General features: G+C 46.5%; 1 protein-coding gene across 2 annotated transcripts in view; it reads left to right on the forward strand.

Annotated features, from left to right (window-relative positions):
- The window catches only part of LOC147725702 (rho-related BTB domain-containing protein 2-like), a 595,476-nt gene that overhangs the window by 386,350 nt on the left and 196,101 nt on the right, over nt 1-13,025 (forward strand). The window lies entirely within an intron of this gene.

The following is a 13,025-nucleotide window of genomic DNA, read 5'->3' on the forward strand; positions in this document are numbered from 1 at the left end:
GTTTTGATATAGAGAGGGAGAGTGTTCCATAGCCTCGCCGTGGCTACCAAGAAACGTCTAACCCCCCAAGCAACTGTTCTGGTGCGAGGAAGAGGAAGAAGGAAGTTGGATGCCGAGCGGAGAGACCGCTGGGGGTGTAAATCCTGAAGGCATTTATTAAGAATTGAGGGCCTGCGTTGTGGATGGCCTTATATGCAATACAGAGGGCCTTGAATTTTATGCGGCTTCTGACTCTGAGCCAGTGCAGTTGACGTATGGCCGCCGAAACGGATTGGTATTTGGGGATGGAAAGAAGAGCCCTAGCTGCCGCATTTTGGACTGATTGCAGTTTATCCACAACCTGCTGTTGGGCATTTAGAAGGAGGGCATTGCAGTAGTCCAATTTTGAGAATATTAGGGTGGTTATCAGTATTATTCCTGCAGCGGCAGGTAAGTAGGGAAGTCGTTTTTTGATTTTTCTGAGGATGAAAAAAGCAGATGAGGTCACCGTATTAACATGATGGATAAATGTTAATTTGGTGTCGAATATGACCCCCACGTTCATGACCTTGGCAACCGGTAACGGTGGGGGGCCAAAGTCAGTGGGCCACCAGATGTCGGACCATACCGGAGACAGGTTGCCAAAGGTCATCACCTCTGTCTTATCCAAATTTAATTTTAGGCAGTTCATCAGCATCCAGGAGCCTATGGCTAGCATAGCCTCCTAGAATCTTGATGCAACTGCCAAACCATTCTTATGGACTGCCAACACCAATTGGGTGTCGTCTGCGTAGGTAGTCAGATTCAGCCCATAAGTTAACTTACTGCAACTCCCCCCAACATACCGCCCAAACAGCATCCAATGTCCACAGAACATCTAACGTTCCTCAAACAGGAAGTTCTCTCTGCTTCAAAAGCCTGCAATAGAACCAGTTCCCCTAGAGCATCAAAGGACAGGGGTTTACTCTCTGTGTTTTCTAATCCCCAATATTGGGCCCAGACCTCTCAATTTCTACATACAATCGGATCACTTTCACATGATCACTCTTCAGCATGTTCTTCCACTGCTTCAACAAGGCGACTTCCTTGCCACATTAGATCTCAAGGACCCCTACTTCCATATTCCCATGCACCCTGCTTACAGGAAATACCTAAGGTTTATAGTGGATGTCCAATACTATCAGTTCAAAGGCCTCTTATTCGGAGTGACCACAGCACACAGGGTCTTCACCAAGTGTCTCACGGTAGTAGCCGCACACTTGCGAACACAGCAGATTCATGTGTTTCCATACTTGGATGACTGGCTGATAAAAGCCAAGTCATAGAACCACTGTGCTCAACACACTTACCAACCAATTCAGCTGCTACACCACTTGGGGTTCGCAATAAAACAAACCAAATTGCATCTACAGCCCTCCTACCTACATCACTATCTAGGGGCCACAATAAACACTTGCAAAGCTCTAGCATACCCCAATCCAGCCAGGATAGCCAGTATGTAAACCCTCATCACAACATTTCAACCCCAACACTCCCCCAGCTCTAGTGTTTATGCAGCTCATAGGAATAATGGCATCTTTCATTTTCACTGTACCTCTCGCAAGACTTCCGATGCGTCCTTTACAAGAATGCTTAGCACGTCAGTGGAACTAGGCTCAAGGTCAACTTACAGATCTGGTGTTGGTGGACAGCTGCACACATCGCTCTCTGCTGTGGTGGAACACACAAAACCTTTCCAGAGGGCGGTCGTTCCTAGAGCCCGTTCCACAGATAGTGCTAAGAGTGGACGCATCACTCACCGGCTTGGGAGCCCATCTCCTAAACCACACAATTCAGGGCAGGTGGACCACTCAACAAAAAGTGCTCCTCATCAGTCACCTAGAATTACTAGCTATATTTCTAGCGTTAAAATCATTCCAAGCACATCTCCTCAACAAAGATGTCCTGGTCAGCACCGACAATATGACAGCAATGTATTACATACAGAAACAAGGAGGAACACATTCTTTGCAGCTGTTTTATCTAGCGCAAAACATATGGAGATAGGCCATTCTGCAAAAACACATATCTTCTGGCAGAACATCTTCCAGGAGTGCACAATCAGATTGCGGATCTGCTAAGTCTTCAAGCACAGCAGATACACGAAAGGTAACTTCATCCTCAAGTTCTTCAACCATTTTTCCAAATGTGGAGCCACCCAGACATACATCTGTTTGCCACACACGCAAACACAGAATACCCAACCTTCGCCGCCAGGTTTCCATACCCGTCGTCCAAGGGACAATTCGATATGGATGAACTGGTCAGGCATTTGCGTACGCCTTTCTGCCACTCCCACTCATTACGTTAGTAGTACGCAAGCTCAGACAACAGTCTCTCAAAATGATCCTAGTTGCTCCCACATGGGCACGGCAACCATAGTTCACAACATTTCTTGAACTCTCAGTAGTTCCACACCAACAACTAAGTCTCTCTCCAAAGCTGCTGACGCAGAACAATGGAGAGATAAGGCACCCACATCCAGCTCAACTGAATCTGGCAATCTGGCTCCTGAAGTCCTAGAGTTCGGTTACCTCAACCTCCCACCCGACTGTATGAACATTATTAACACCTTGGCTGCTAAGGCAATTCCCCTCCTGTGCTGGAAATTGCTATTCTCCTATATTCATGACGAGCTCAGCTCGTCATCAGCACAGCTCAACTGTGCCTCATGACGAGCTGAGCTCGTCATGAGCAGGGAAGGGGTTAAAGAAGCCAGACACCCCACTACTAGAGCTTGCTATGCAGCCAAATAGAAAGGATTTGTCATTTACTACAATAATAACAAAATTCAACTTCAATTAAGAACATCATTTGCTATTTGCTGCATTTTCAAAGATGTAAGCTAGCATTCTCATCCATAAGATTACATCTGGCTGCCCTTGCCGCCTACCTGTAAAACAGACGACATATGTCATTTTTCAGAGTACCCGCTATCAAAGCCTTTATGAAAGGCCATAAAAGGATAATTCCTACCACACTGCCACTCTCTCCGGTGTGAAATCTGAACATTGTCCTTACTAGGCTCATGAGTCCCCCATTTGAACCTCTACACAAATGCGAACTGCTGTTCCTTATATGAAAAGTACCTTTTCTTGTCGCAATCGCCTCTCTCAGGAGAGTAAGTGTGATCCAGCCCTTAACCATACAAGAACCATTCTTACAAATACATCATAACAAGGTGGTTCTTAGAACAAATCCAAAATTCCTTCCCAAAGTAATCTCTGCTTTTCATCTTAATCAATCTGTAGAGTTACCAATATTTTTTCAAAACCCAGATTCTGTAGCAGAGAGAGCTCTTCACACACTTGATGTCAAAAGAGCTATACTTTATTACATCGACAGGACTAAACATTTTAGAAACACAAACCAACTGGTTGTAGCTTTCTTTCCACCTCATAAAGGAAACCCCATCTCCAAAGCTGGAATTGCAAGGTGGATAGTCAAATGCATTCAAATAAGCTACCAGAAGGCAAAACGCACATTAACAGTTCCCCCTAGAGCGCACTCAACACGCAAACTAGGGGCTTCCACTGCATTCTTGGGGAACATTCCCCTAGAAGACATTTGTAAGGCAGCGACATGGCCTACCACACACACCTTCACCAAACACTATTGTGTAGATGTGCAGGCAAAGCAACAGGCTTCTGTAGGCCAGGCTGTTCTTAAAACACTTTTTTAAACCACTGCAACGCATACAGGTGACCACCGCTAGGGGAGACACTGCTGTACAGTCTATACAAAAAGTATGAATTCTGCAGCTCATATGCCTAGAACAGAAAATGCTACTTACCAGTATGCATCTGTCCTTGGCATGTACTATGCTTGTTAGGTTTGGTTGGGTGCAAATGAGTTCTTAATCCAGTTGTTGAAGTTGTTGATGTTCTTCTCGAGGTTGTCTTTGGGGATAGGTTGAGGGAGCTGAGCCAGTCTGCTTCTATGATTTTCCCCCAGATGTGTCTTGGAATGCTGAACCTGGTAGGGGTGTTGGCTTGAGGTGTTTTGATTAGGAAGTGTATGATGGAGCGGTCCATGTGATCCATGCGTTTGGGTTGTATTTGATGCTGTTGCTTGTGGTGAAGATGGCGTCCAGTGTGTTTCCCACCATGTGCTGGTCTGAGTCAAGCTGGTGACCTGATGGTTGGTTTGAGCCAGGTCTCTGTGATGGAGGATGTTGGTGCGTCATATTTCGATGTTGTATTTGCTGAGTGATTGTGTGTTGAGAAGCGTGCATGGAAGTAAGTGTTGATGTACAGGTTTTCTGTAGCGTGTGGTGTAGGGTGTTGTTTTTGCTTGTGTGGTATGTGTGTTGGGAGAGGGTGTTGAGATCGTTGTTAGTATTTTTGTGGTGGGTGTCGGTGGGGAGTGCATGTGAAAGCTCCTGCCATGGTCTGAGGTGCGGTAGCTGTTGGGTGGGGGAAGGTGTCTAGTGATCTATGGTGTACTGTGGAGTATCGCTGGGTGGTGATCAGACCAGGCATTTTAGTGCTGGGGGCCACCTTCTCCGCTCGTCCGTGTTGCAGCTGCCATTAAGTTGGTCCTGGGAGGCGGGAGGAGTGCAGAGTGCCGTAATGTAATTTGCTGTGCTGATGAGTGATATGAAATTAACTCCTCTTGCTTGGCTTCTTCTTTTAAATATGGTTTTAGCGGTAACACCGGTAATGTTATTACCTGTCCAAATGGATGATGGGAAATTCAGTGATGTCATTTCCTGTGCAGGTGAATGATGGGAGATCTAGTGATGTCACTTTTTGTGCTGATGGGTGATGCTAGTGCTGCAGGAGGTTATTCTTGTTCATCTCATCTTATAATTGAATGAGAACGAATGTTGCTTTGAATTTACGGATGAAACATACGGGTGCCCTGAATAGTGAATGGCGATGGGTTCCTTCATCACATATGTACAAGAATCTCACCCAGAGACACTCACCTCAAGGTACGCAGTCAATGCCAAAATTGCTTATTTGAAGGGCTGTTTTCAGATTTGTTAAACTGAAGAGTGAGTTTACGGTGAGAATGAGCAGGAAGGAAGAACCCTAGGGGAGGGGACCCTTGTGGAGCAGCGTTGGTAGATCCTAATAGACATTTGTCCCAAATTTGGCTGATCAGATCCCAACGGCGAGAAAGGGCAACTTCCTAGTTGACAGAGTGTCTTCATCCAAGAATGCATGTCTGTAGGTGGAAAATCAACAGGCTAAAGCATGCCTTTGTCTTGTTTACATAGATACAGATTTCATGAAGACTTAAGGTTCTATTCTATTGGCATTTATAAAGCACATAGCATCCCGTAGCATCCCAGCGCTGGCAATGCGACACAACATCCGCCGAAGTGCCTGGACAGAAACTAGTTATCAAATAACCAAGGTTTAAGAAGTTTCTGGAATTCAAAGTTGTTGTTCGCTAGTATCATTGTGAGGGAGAGGGTGGCAACCGTGTATCTGAACGGCCGCCCTTCACTTCTCGCTCCTTTTATAAATGGAGCAGTGGGCGTTGGTGGAGTGGAGGGCTCTGTTAGGCGTGTGATGGGATACCAAAGGGCTGAGGATAGTAGGGCCTTCTGATTGGAGTGCCCTGGAAGCTATACAAAGGCCTTTGAATTGTATGCTTTGTTTAATCGGTAGCCAGTGCAGGGTGGCCAAGGCCTGCTTGGCAGAATTGTGTTTGGGAATGTTCCGCAGAACTCAGGCAGATGCATTCTGCACCACTTGGTGTTTTTTGATTGGTGATTTTGGGGCTCCCGATAGAGTTCCTATAGTCAGGAGAGAAAGGACAAGTGCCTGGACCACGAGTCTTCTGGAATGTTGGGGGCGTAGGAGCAATATTTTACAGAGCATACTAAGAATGCAGTAACAGCATGCAGAAAGTTTTGTGATCTGGGTCTGCATGCATAATAATTTGTCCAATCATACCCCAAGGCTCTTGATAACCACCTTGGGAGCAGGGAGAGCACCTAAGCAATCAAGCAAACCCTAGTTGATGTGAGTATTGAGGTTATTACCCAGCACTATGAGCTCTGTTTTCTCTCCATTTAGTTTGAGGCAGGAGTCTGCTATCCACGCAGCTGTTCTCTCCAGACTGGGTGCTAAGATGGGCGAATAGGAGTCCTCTCCCTGGGTTAGAGAGAACACAAGTTGGGTGTCACCTGCATATGACACCAGGGATATCCCAAATGACTGTCCTATGCCTGCTAATGGACACATATATAGATTGAAAAGCGTTGAGCTCAGGGATGAGCACTGCGGTACTCCACACTTTAGGGAAAAGGTGTCCGAAGAACAGGGTCTATCAAAGACTTGGAAGGTTCTAACTTTCACGAAGGAGGTGATCCAATTCAGTGCAGGGCCCATGACACCTGCACTGTAAGTTCTATTAATGAGGATTGCATGGTTCACTGTGTCCAATGCTGAGCTGAGATCGAGGAGTATGATCGCCGTACCTCCTCGGTCAAGCAGCATTGTTCACTCCTCTACTGTGCCATGCTTAGGGTGAACCCCACTCTGCGTGGGATGCAGGAGATTGTTTGATTCAAGAAGCTCCGAGAGGCTTTTGTTTGCATGTTTCTCTACCACTTTACTCAGACCAGGCAGTGGGTCTGTAGTTCCCTATGCAGAGAGGATCCAGCTTGGTTTTTTTTAGCAGGGCCTTGACCATCACATGCTTCAATGAGGGTGGCACTATTCTGGTCGCTAAGGATATGTTGGCAATTTCCAACATCGCTGGGAATGGCATTTCAGCTGCTTTAGCAAGAATGTGCAGGGGCGAAGGATCAAGTGAAAACCCTGATTTGACTTTGTTAAATATAAGTGTGAAACTATCAGAAGTACATTTTGGGTTAACTTCGTCTGCTTTCCAGCGCATTAACATCGAGAGCCTACGTGGAAATGAAAAGAGGCATATTAGCAGGAGGAAAGGAGGCCGAAGTTTATGGGTAGACATTCCAGGATGGTCTGAGGAGGTTACTTGGAAATGACGAGACATATTAGCAGGAGGAAAGGAGGCCGAAGTATATGGGTAGACATTCCAGGATGGTCTCAAGAGGCTACTTGGAAATGACGAGACAGATTAGCAGGAGTAAAGGAGGCCGAAGTTTATGGGTAGACATTCCAGGATGGTCTCAAGAGGCTACTTGGAAATGACGAGACATATTAGCAGGAGGAAAGGAGGCCGAAGTTTATGGGTAGACATTCCAGGATGGTCTGAAGGGGTTACTTGGAAATGACGAGACATATTAGCAGGAGGAAAGGAGGCCGAAGTTTATGGGTAGACATTCCAGGATGGTCTGAAGGGGTTACTTGGAAATGACGAGACATATTAGCAGGAGGAAAGGAGGTCGAAGTTTATGGGTAGACATTCCAGGGTGGTCTCAAGAGGCTACTTGGAAATGACTAGACATATTAGCAGGAGGAAGGGAGGCCAAAGTTTATGGGTAGACATTCCAGGATGGTCTCAAGAGGCTACTTGGAAATGACTAGACATATTAGCAGGAGGAAAAAAGGCCGAAGTTTATGGGTAGACATTCCAGGATGGTCTCAAGAGGCTACTTGGAAATGACGAGACATATTAGCAGGAGGAAAGGAGGCCGAAGTTTATGGGTAGACATTCCAGGATGGTCTGAGGATGTTACTTGGAAATGACGAGACATATTAGCAGGAGGAAAGGAGGCCGAAGTTTATGGGTCGACATTCCAGGATGGTCTCAAGAGGCTACTTGGAAATGTCGAGACATATTAGCAGGAGGAAAGGAGGCCGAAGTTTATGAGTAGACATTCCAGGATGGTCTCAAGAGGCTACTTGGAAATGACGAGACATATTAGCAGGAGGAAAGGAGGCCGAAGTTTATGGGTAGACATTCCAGGATGGTCTCAAGAGGCTACTTGGAAATGACGAGACATATTAGCAGGAGGAACGGAGGCCGAAGTTTATGGGTAGACATTCCAGGATGGTCTCAAAAGGCTACTTGGAAATGACGAGACATATTAGCAGGAGGAAAGGAGGCCGAAGTTTATGGGTAGGCATTCCAGGATGGTCTCAAGAGGCTACTTGGAAATGTCGAGACATATTAGCAGGAGGAAAGGAGGCCGAAGTTTATGGGTAGACATTCCAGGATGGTCTGAGGAGGTTACTTGGAAATGACAAGACATATTAGCAGGAGGAAAGGAGGCCGAAGTTTATGGGTAGACATTCCAGGATGGTCTGAAGGGGTTACTTGGAAATGACGAGACATATTAGCAGGAGGAAAGGAGGCCAAAGTTTATGGGTAGACATTCCAGGATGGTCTCAAGAGGCTACTTGGAAATGACTAGACATATTAGCAGGAGGAAAGGAGGCCGAAGTTTATGGGTAGACATTCCAGGATGGTCTCAAGAGTCTACTTGGAAATGTCGAGACATATTAGCAGGAGGAAAGGAGGCCGAAGTTTATGGGTAGACATTCCAGAATGGTCTCAAAAGTCTACTTGGAAATGACGAGACATATTAGCAGGAGGAAAGGAGGCCGAAGTTTATGGGTAGGCATTCCAGGATGGTCTCAAGAGGCTACTTGGAAATGTTGAGACATATTAGCAGGAGGAAAGGAGGCCGAAGTTTATGGGTAGACATTCCAGGATGTTCTGAGGAGGTTACTTGGAAATGACAAGACATATTAGCAGGAGGAAAGGAGGCCAAAGTTTATGGGTAGACATTCCAGGATGGTCTCAAAAGGCTACTTGGAAATGACGAGACATATTAGCAGGAGGAAAGGAGGCCTAAGTTTATGGGGAGACATTCCAGGATGGTCTCAAGAGGCAAATTGGAAATGAAGAGACATATTAGCAGAAGGAAAGGAGGCTGAAGTTTATGGGTAGACATTCCAGGATGGTCTGAGGAGGTTACTTGGAAATGATGAGACATATTAGCAGGAGGAAAGGAGGCCGAAGTTTATGGGTAGACATTCCAGGATGGTCTGAAGGGGTTACTTGGAAATGACGAGACATATTAGCAGGAGGAAAGGAGGCCGAAGTTTATGGGTAGGCATTCCAGGATGGTCTGAAGGGGTTACTTGGAAATGACAAGACATATTAGCAGGAGGAAAGGAGGCCGAAGTTTATGGGTAGGCATTCCAGGATGGTCTCAGGAGGCTACTTGGAAATGACCAGACATATTAGCAGGAGGAAAACGTAAAAAATCTGGGTGTTAAACTTGACCAACCTTTGGTGCTTAAAGACCATGCCATACAGGTCACAGGAACTTGTATGAGGGTGATTGGCTTACTTAGAAGGGTCTTCCCCTATTTAGCAGACCACCATAGGAAAACACTAGTGCAGACCCTAGTAATTAGCAGGTTGGATTACTGCAATGGATTACTTATATCTGCTAATGAGGAACAGCTGGGGAGGCTACAAGTAGCCCAAAATATGGCCACTAGGCTGATTCTCAATGCCCCTGCCAGATCTTCCTCTCGTCCCTTACAAGCTACACTGGCTTCCCATTCGCCAGAGAGTAAAATTTAAGATCTGCTGTACTATCCATAAATGCTTGCTTGGAACTGGCCCTAGATATCTAACTGAAATCTTTAAACCTTATCAACCAGGTAGAACCCTACGCTCAGAAAACCAAGCCTTGCTCCAGATCCCCAGGATCAAAAGAGAGAGACAGGGACGTCGAGCCCTTTCATACAAAGGCCCCACTCTTTGGAACTCATTACCCCTCACTCATAGACTAAATTCTAACCTCTCCGCATTCAGGAAATGTCTGAAGACGTACCTATTCTCTACTCAGTAACTCCAGTAATGCCACACAGATATCACTGTTCTAGTCCTGCTTTCGGAAAAACAAAGCGCTGAGATATCTCCTCGGAGATCGAATTCCAGCGCTATATAAGAACCGAAAATAAATAAATAAATAAGGAGGCCGAAGTTTATGGGTAGACATTCCTGGATGGTCTGAGAAGGTTACTTGAAAATGACGAGACATATTAGCAGAAGGAAAGGAGGCCGAAGTTTATGGTTAGACATTCCAGGATGGTATATGGAGGTTACTTGGAAATGACGAAACATATTAGCAGGAGGAAAGGAGGCCGAAGTTTATGGGTAGACATTCCAGGATGGTCTCAAGAGGCTACTTGGAAATGACGAGACATATTAGTAGGAGGAAAGGAGTCCGAAGGAATGCATCCAAGGAGGGAGAAATTGAACACTAGTGCTGGATTTGCAGTGCTGGTCTGACATTTTCATATTAAAAGCCACAAAAGACATTCTTTCTGCACATTCATTTGCACGAGATGTGCTCTTAAATCGTGCTCTGAGCAGCACGCGCACTAGAACTAGTAGCAGACCTTCCTGAGGCGGAAAGACGGAAGTTAGTAGCTTTTTTAAAATTATTGATTAGTCTTGTTTGGACACTGTTTTTAATACTCCCACCTTCTGGCACGTTTATTTGGTCTTCCACCACTTCCAGACACTGCGCAGCCGATTAGGCGCTGTCGCGGACGTCTAGTAATTGCCTAGCCGCCATCTTGGGGGAACAAGAGGATGACGGTCCAGTTGTCTGGCCCCTCCCGCCCTCACCTGCTCTTAAATCGCGCTCTGAGCAGCACGCGCACTAGAACTAGTAGCACACCTTCCTGAGGCGGAAAGCCCGGAAGTTAGTAGCGTTTTTAAAATTATTGTTTAGTCTTGTTTGGACACTCCTCACAGTCCTCACTCTGCCGCGCAGCGGGGGCGCCGAAGGCGAGCTCGTCTGCGCCCGTCCGCGACCAGGACGTGGCCGGGGCCGGTCCCCCTGCCCGTTTGTCTTTCGATGAGGGCATGACCTATAAGTAGACGGGGATTCTAGCTTTGAGACCCCCACGTTGCCGACTGCTTTCACTGGACAATAGCTGCTCAGATTATACTTGCAAGGGTTGTGGTTTTTCTTTAATATATCATGAGACATATGATAGACACTCCCACACACGTGGCTCTGCTCATCTCCAGGGATTAGGATCTTCCTTCACCCTTAGAGCTGCATTAGTTAACTGCAGATCCCTGGTCAGACATGCTCTTGACATCTGGCAGTCTCTCTGGGACCTCCTTTTTCTCACTGAAACGTGGCTGAGTGATACGACTAACCCAGCCCTGACTCTAGCCATTCCTGAAGGCTACAGTATTATCTGTGCCAATCGACTTAACAGTAAACATGGGGAGGGGGGAACTTTCTTATAAATCAACATGGACGGTATCCACCCCCCAATATGATCAAATTGATTCCATCGAGGGTCTCCCGTTCTGTATCAAGTTATCAGCATCTATTTCCTTTTCAGGACTTCTTATTTACCGTCCCCCTCATTCCAACACGTCGCATCTGCCTGCTCTGGCTGACTATATCACCCAGGCCAGCATTCGGTATGCTAATTTTACAGCTTTAGGGGACTTCAATCTTCACGTGGATGACGTCTCTTGTCCTTTTAGCAGGAGCTTTATCTCTACGTTGACGGTTTGCAGTTTAATTCAAAGGGGGGGGGTCACCTACTCATAAAGCTGTCACACACTGGATTTAATCTGCACCAATCTGGCGGACATTCGGGTGGAGAATGCCTCACCCGTGGCATGGTCAGATCACTACCTCATTCCTTTTCTGATTGGGATGGCTCATTTTGATAGACCTGTCCTTACCCCAAAGGAATCAGGGAGAAATTGGAGTCGTATTTCTCTCGGCTCGCTCCAAGATTACCTAAAAGACTCCCAGCCTATCCCTGCTACAGATTTGGACATCCGCATTGCCAATCTAGATGCCTGGATTGGCCAGGCTATGGATTCACTGGCCCCCTTGAAACCTATCAAAACCTATAGTTCGGCTCCGACAGCTCCTTGGTACACGGATGACCTCCAACAGAAAAAAGCTTCTTGCAAGGAGCTTGAGCGAGTCTGGAGACTAAAGTATTCTCCGGAAAGTAAGGTCGAGTATAAGATAGCCCTTAAAGACTACCGTAAATTAATAGTGGAACATAAAAAGAGCCTACCTAGCTAGTAGAATCAATAAAGCTAGTAACGGCCCAAGAGAGATTTTTAACATTGTCAGATCCTTCACTGACCCTCAAGCGCTGAATCGGCACCAGCCCGCCTCCTAGTCTCTCTGCAACCATCTTTCGGAATTCTTTGAGAATAAAATAGAGCTCATTTATGCGTCCTTTCCCACTGTTGAGAGCCTGGACTTGGAGGGGGATCCGTCAAATCAGAACGTGTCGACTCCTTCTCTTACGGAATTTGCAGAAATTTCAGAAGAAGCCACCCTGATAGAACTATCTAAATGCAAATCTGGATCCCCCAATGACCCTTGGCCTGCGAAGCAATATAAGGCACTCCCCACTCTTCTCAACCCCCATCTCAATTCCATCTGGAATGATTCCTTGAGATTGGGTAGGTTTCCAGAGAAGTGGAAACAGCCCTTCCTATTCCCAATTCTGAAGAAGCCCAATGCGGACCCGGATAACCTGAGCAATTATAGGCCGATTTCCCTCTTGCCTGCCCCGGCTAAGATATTGGAAAAGCTGGCGCATTCACAAATTGCTAACTATATTGAGTCCCAAGGGCTATTGCACGACTCCCAGCATGGCTTCCGTTCAGGCCACAGCACAGAGTCGGCGCTGATTGAAATGGCTGACTCTGTGAGGTGGACGCTGGATCGAGGGTCGAGGGCAGTGTTAGTGCTGCTGGATCTTTCAGCGGCATTTGACACCATCTCTCATAAGATTCTGCTGGAAAGACTGAGTGCTTTGGGTATTCAGGGAACCGTGTTAAAGTTGTCAAACCGCACCCAGCAGGTGCATACTCCCCCTTACACGTCCTCTGCTAGGCCCCTCAAATGGGGTGTCCCTCAGGGCTCATTGTTGAGCCCGCTCCTTTTTAACGTGTATTTTACCCCACTGGCTCAAATGATTGCACAGGCTGGGGTCAAATCTACCTCCTATGCTGATGATATTCAGCTCTTTTTCACTTTTGATGAGGCCACATCCTCGGCATTTGATTCGCTGAAATCCTGCCTTAGGAATACA

Source organism: Lissotriton vulgaris, chromosome 3_2, assembly GCF_964263255.1.
Source record: "Lissotriton vulgaris chromosome 3_2, aLisVul1.2, whole genome shotgun sequence".
NCBI lineage: Eukaryota > Metazoa > Chordata > Amphibia > Caudata > Salamandridae > Lissotriton > Lissotriton vulgaris.